The following is a 6,392-nucleotide window of genomic DNA, read 5'->3' as shown; positions in this document are numbered from 1 at the left end:
CATGGTACTGGCACAAAAACAGACACATAGACCAATGGAACAGAATAGAGATCCCAGAAATGGACCCTCGGCTCTATGGGCAACTAATCTTTGACAAAGCAGGAAAAAATATCCAGTGGAAAAAAGTCTCTTCAATAAGTGGTGCTGGGATAATTGGATAGCTACATGCAAAAGAATGAAACTTGACCACTCTCTCACACCATACACAAAGATAAACTCCAAATGGATGAATGACCTCAATGTGAGACAGCAATCCATCAAAATCCTAGAGGAGAACATAGGCTGTAACCTCTTTGACATCGGCCACAGCAACTTTTTTCACGACACATCTCCAAAGGCAAGAGAAACAAAAGAAAAAATGAACTTGTGGGACTTCATCAAGATAAAAAGCATCTGCACAGCCAAGGAAACAGTCAAAAAAACCTAAGAGGCAGCCCACGGAATGGGAGAAGATATTTGCAAATGACACTACAGATAAAAGACTGGTATCCAAGATCACAAAGAACTTCTCAAACTCAATACACAAGAAACAAATAAATCAAAAAATGGGCAGAAGATATGAACAGATACTTTTCCGATGAAGATATACAAATGGCTAATAGACATGAAAAAATGTTCAAAATCATTAGCCATCAGGGAAATTCAAATCAAAACCACATTGAGATACCACCTTACACTGGTTAGAATGGCAAAAATTGACAAGACAAAGAACAACAAATGTTGGAGAGGATGTGGAGAAAGGGGATCCCTCTTACATTGTTGGTGGGAATGCAAACTGGTACAGCGACTTTGGAAAACAGTGTGGAGGTCGCTTAAAAAGTTAAAAATAGAGCTACTCTATGATCCAGCAATTGCACTCTTCGGTATTTACCCCAAAGATACAGATGTAGTGAAGAGGAGGGCCATATGCACCCCAATGTTCATAGCAGCATTGTCCACAACAGCTAAATCATGGAAGGAGCCGAGATGCCCTTCAACAGATGACTGGATTAAGAAGATGTGGTCCATATATACAATGGAATATTACTCAGCCATCAGAAACAACGATTACCCAACATGTGCAGCAACATGGATGGGACTGGAGGAGATTATGCTAAGTGAAATAAGTCAAGCAGAGAAAGACAATTATCATATGGTTTCACTCATTTATGGAACATAAGAAGTAGGAAGAATGGTAGGAGAAGAAAGGGAAGAAGAAGGGGGGGGTAAACACCAAAGATACAGACGTAGTGAAGAGAAGGGCCATATGCACCCCTATGTTCATAGCAGCAATGTCCACAATAGCTAAATCGTGGAAGGAGCCAAGATGCCCTGCAACAGATGACTGGATTAAGAAGTTGTGGTCCATATATACAATGGAATATTACTCAGCAATCAGAAAGAATGAGTTCTCAACATTTGCTACAACATGGACGGCACTGGAGGAGATAATGCTTAGTGAAATAAGTCAAGCAGAGAAAGACAACTATCATATGATTTCTCTCATCTATGGAACATAAGAACTAGAATGATCAGTAGGGGAAGAAAGGGATAAAGAAAGGGGGGGTAATCAGAAGGGGGAATGAAACATGAGAGACTATGGACTATGAGAAACAAACTGCGGGCTACAGAGGGGAGGGGGGTGGGGGAATGGGATAGACCGGTGATGGATAGTAAGGAGGGCACATATTGCATGGTGCACTGGGTGTTATACACAACCAATGAATCATCGAGCCTTACATCGAAAACCGGGGATGTACTGTATGGTGACTAACATAATATAATAAAAAATCATTATTAATAAAAAAAAAAAAAGAAGGGGGGGTAAACAGAAGGGGGAATGAACCATGAGAGACTATGGACTCTGGGAAACAAACTGAGGGCTTCAGAGGGGAGGGGGGTGGGGGGTTGGGATAGGCCGGTGATGGGTATCAAGGAGGGCACATATCACATGGAGTACTGGGTGTTATACGCAAATAATGAATCATGGAACACTACATCAAAAACTAAGTATGTACTATATGGTGACTAACATAACATAATAGAAAATTGTTTAAAAAAAAGAAAAGAAAATGGTTGCAAGACTATAAGAGTTGGTGTGGCGTCTTAGAGGCCTTTTAAAAAAAAATTTGCGATAATTCCAGTGCAACTGTTTGACTCTTTAACTGATGTTCATGTATAACTGATGAAAAGTAAAACTAAATTTGAGAAAGAAAAAGAAAATAAGTCTGTGGGTGTGTCTCAGGAAAAGGTGGATGATAGGGAAATATTTTAACGTACTTTTTCTCTGAAATGAATTTTAAGAAACAAAATTAAAGTAACTAAGCTAAATATTCTCTTTGATTACTTTGATACATGTGAATCAACTCACTATGTGAAATCCATACTTTTTTTTATAATAGCATGATGAAATAATACAGGCTCCCTCAAAAGGGGAAAAGCCTAAAAGAAGGAACAAGCCACCCATTCAGCTAAGGAAAGCAGAAGCAGCAGACTAAAGTAAAGCAAGACAGCTTCCTGAACACTGCTGAATAGGGCATCAAATTACAAAGAGGGAAAACCTAAAGGTCTATGGAATAATAGAGTACAGCCAGAAGAAATTTAAAGGGAAAGGAGAGAAAAACTCGACAGAATAATGGCAGCCAGTGCCAGAAGCAAGTCCCCTTACAGAGGAGTCAAGTTACAGAATTTCCCTGACTTCAGAACTGGAAGTAGATTTTCCCCCTTTCAGGAACAGTGAATCATATTAGAACATACTGTACAGTCAGTCTGACCAAACATTTGTCAACCATTGAGTAATCTTTACTGAAGTCCTTAAGAAATTGCGATTCTGCCATAATCTGAAGAATAAACCATTGGGGAAAAAAGACAAGAAAATAACCTGTTTTCTCCCCTATTTCTCAAACAAATGTCACGACAGGGTCACACTACTCTGCTATAGGTAGATCATATAACTCATTGTCTACTGAAGTGTATCTTTCCATAATTCTTTCAGAATTTCCTGCTATTAACTTGAGCTAGAATTACCGATCACAAGGACAATTCTGTTTCTGTGATAGAGTCGACTTCAGGCTTGAGTATGTAATTTGTGAATTGTTCAGGATCTGTCTTCTGGATTTCTTGCTGTCCATATTTTGGCCATTCTGGCACTCCTTAGCACCCTGACTAGGGTGTAAGAAAGAAAATGATGGGGGCGCCTGGGTGGCTCAATCCTTAAGCGTCTGCCTTCAGCTCCGGGCGTGATCCTGGCATTCTGGGATTGAGCCCTGCATCAGGCTCCTCCGCTGGGAGCCTGCTTCTTCCTCTCCCACTCCCCCTGCTTGTGTTCCCTCTCTCGCTGGTTGTCTCTCTGTCTGTCAAATAAACAAATAAAATCTTAAAAAAAAAAAAAGAAAACGATGGAGAAACATTAAACAGTTTATTTTTCTAACAGGTCTGTTATCCAGTATTGGCTTTAATTAGATTTGAGGACTACTTTTAGATTTCATTTATTTGTATCCTCCCCACCTCCTTATTTTACAGATTGCTCCTTAGGCAACAAAAATTCAATTTTAAAGAGTTGGTTTTTGGTTTTTTTTTTTTTTTTAAACAAGATCCCACAGTTAGACCTGCAGTTGGAACTCACAACTGCAGGCATTGGTGAAGGCAGGGGGGAGGGCCAGGCTGGGATTTTGTTTGTACAAAGCCTCAAAGACTTCATGGAAGAGATCATCAAGAAGCTGGGGCTAATAGCTGGCCCCCACCCACAATCCCTCCACCTCTCCCTATCAAAAAGATAAAAAGACAACCAGAAAATAATGGCATCTCCTTAACTGAGGAGGAGTTTGTTCAAATAGAAAAGAAATTTACCGTGAAAAGCCTATCAGGGCAAGTAGGTTAGGTTACCTTAGGGGCTGAGAAAGGAGATCTTTTGAGGTGTCTTCCAGGAAAAATTACCAGTGGGTAGGGTGGACGGTTGTATGAACAATTGAAATCAGAACAATTAAAATAAAAAGAGGCGCCAGGGGGCGCTGCTGGCTAACAGCTGGGGTAGGCTTTTCCCTGATTCTGCGAAGGTAGACATGGGCAAGGGATAACAGAGGCAGCAGCCCCTGGGGAGCTGTCATGACATCAGCAAGGGGACAAGCAGTTAGGGTCTGTGAGCAGAGGGAAGGAGGGGGGAGCCCATCTTTCCTGACTAGCTTGGCTGCTGCAGCCAGAGGAAACAGAGGCTGTGTTTAGTGAGTCTTCTGTCTGGGAAAGTGGAGGAAACCAAAGAGTGAGTAAGTCGTGCTTCCTGTTTTTGAGGAGCTTTTAGCCTACCACTGATAGCTTTACTAAAACTATATATTTTTTTTAAATAAATACTTTACATACCACACACCAAAATCATTTCCAGATGGATTAGAGAGCATCTGTAAGACTGGAGGAAGACAGAATTGAATAGTTAATACAAATTCAAAGGAGGAAGCAATTTCTAAACTTTTCTACAAGCAAGTGTAAAAACTATAGGTATTGCCACATTTAATTACATAAAAATGATAGCTTCTGGATATTAAAGTAACATAAATAAAATGCAGTCACAATGAGCTGAGAAAAATATTTATTCAAAATGTGACTGACAGGTTAATACTTTTTCTATAACAAACACATACAAACAAAAATGAAATATCACCATGGTCTAATAAAGAAATGTACAAATCTTGAAAAGTCGATTCACAGAAAAAAAAACACACTTAGGAGACAAATATGAAAAATAGGAAAATGTTAATCTCACAAGTCCTTAAGAAATGCAAATGGAAAATAGGGTGTTTTAAAAATAGACAATGCACAAAATTCTTAATGCTAATGAAGCTGCGGTAAAACAGAATCTTCCACACGTTGCTGGTGACAGTAGAGATTACTGAAAATTTTTGGAAAGCCCTTGGAGGTGGGCAACAGACATTGAGAACCTCAAAAATATTTTTATTCACTGATTCAGTAATTATGCTTCAGGAACTCCATCCTAGGAAATGCTACAAAATAAGTATTTTAACTAACAAAACATTCACTAAGAGCCATTTATTTTGAGCAAAATTTGAAACAAGGTAAATGTCCAAAATGGTTAAATAAATTGCAATACAACAGTTGATTTAAAAATGTTATGGTGATTATAGCAACATAGAATTGGCTATACTACCTTGTTAAGTGAATGGGGCAGGATCCAAAATTATCAGTTTGGTTATAACTTTTTTAAATAAACAAATCGTTTTCAAAACATGTAGAAAAAGAATGAAGTTTTTGTTTTTTCTGGGGCTGGCTGCGGAACTGTGGATGTCTCTTTTTTTTTTATTTTTTAAAAGCTTTTCTTATTTTCCAATTTCAAAGTATTCTTTATAATGTAAATACTTATTTAAAAATAAATGGCCACTAAAATCACTTGCATGTCTATACATTAACAATGAACAATATGGAAAGGAAATTAAGAAAACAACTCCAGTTTACAATAGCATCAAAAAGAAGAAAATAGTTAGGAATAAATCTAACCAAGGAGGTGAAAGACTTGTACACTGAAAAATGACAAAATATTGCTGAAAGAACTTAGGAATAAATAAATGGAAAGACATCTTATGTTCATTAATCAGAAGACTTTAATATTTTTAACACTGTCCATACTATCCAAATCAACCTACAAATCAACACAATCCCTATCAAAATCCCAATGACAATTTTCAGAAATAGAAAAATTCATCCTAAAATTCATATGGAATTTCAAGGGACCCCAAATAACCCAAACAATTTTGATTAAAGCAGAACAAAGTTGAAGGCCTCACAACTTCCTGATTCAAAATGTATTACAAAATCACAGTAATCCACAGTGTGCTAATGGCATAGATAGACAAATAGAACAAAAGAATAAAGTAGAGAGCCCAGAAATAAACCTTCACATATACGGTCAAATGATGTTTGACAAGAGTGCCAAGACCACTTGATGAGAAAAGAACAATCTCTTCAACAAATGGTTCTGAGCAAACTGGATATGAAAAAGAATGAAGTTAGACTCTTATCTTACTCTTATGCAAATATTAACTCAAAATGGATTAAGGACCTAAACATAAGACCTAGAACTATAAAACAAGGAGGAGAAAAGCTTCATGATATTGGACTTGGCAATTATTTCTTGGATATGATACCAAAGGCACAGGCAACAAAAGTAAAAATGGACAAATGAGACTACATCAAACTTAAAAATATTTGCACATCAAAGGAAACAGAGTGAAAAGACAACCTACAGAATGGGAGAAAATACTTACGAATCATATATCTGACAATGGGTTAATATGTAACAAACTCATACAACTCAATGACTAAAATCAAATAACCTGGTTTGGACAGAGGGCTTAAATAGACATTTCCCCCAAAGAAGACATATAGATGGCCAAAAGCATATGAAA

Source organism: Ursus maritimus, unplaced genomic scaffold (assembly GCF_017311325.1).
Source record: "Ursus maritimus isolate PB19 unplaced genomic scaffold, ASM1731132v1 scaffold_9, whole genome shotgun sequence".
In the NCBI taxonomy this organism is placed as follows: Eukaryota; Metazoa; Chordata; class Mammalia; order Carnivora; family Ursidae; genus Ursus; species Ursus maritimus.
The sequence above is the reverse complement of the archived record's forward strand: the minus strand, read 5'-3'. Positions refer to the sequence as shown.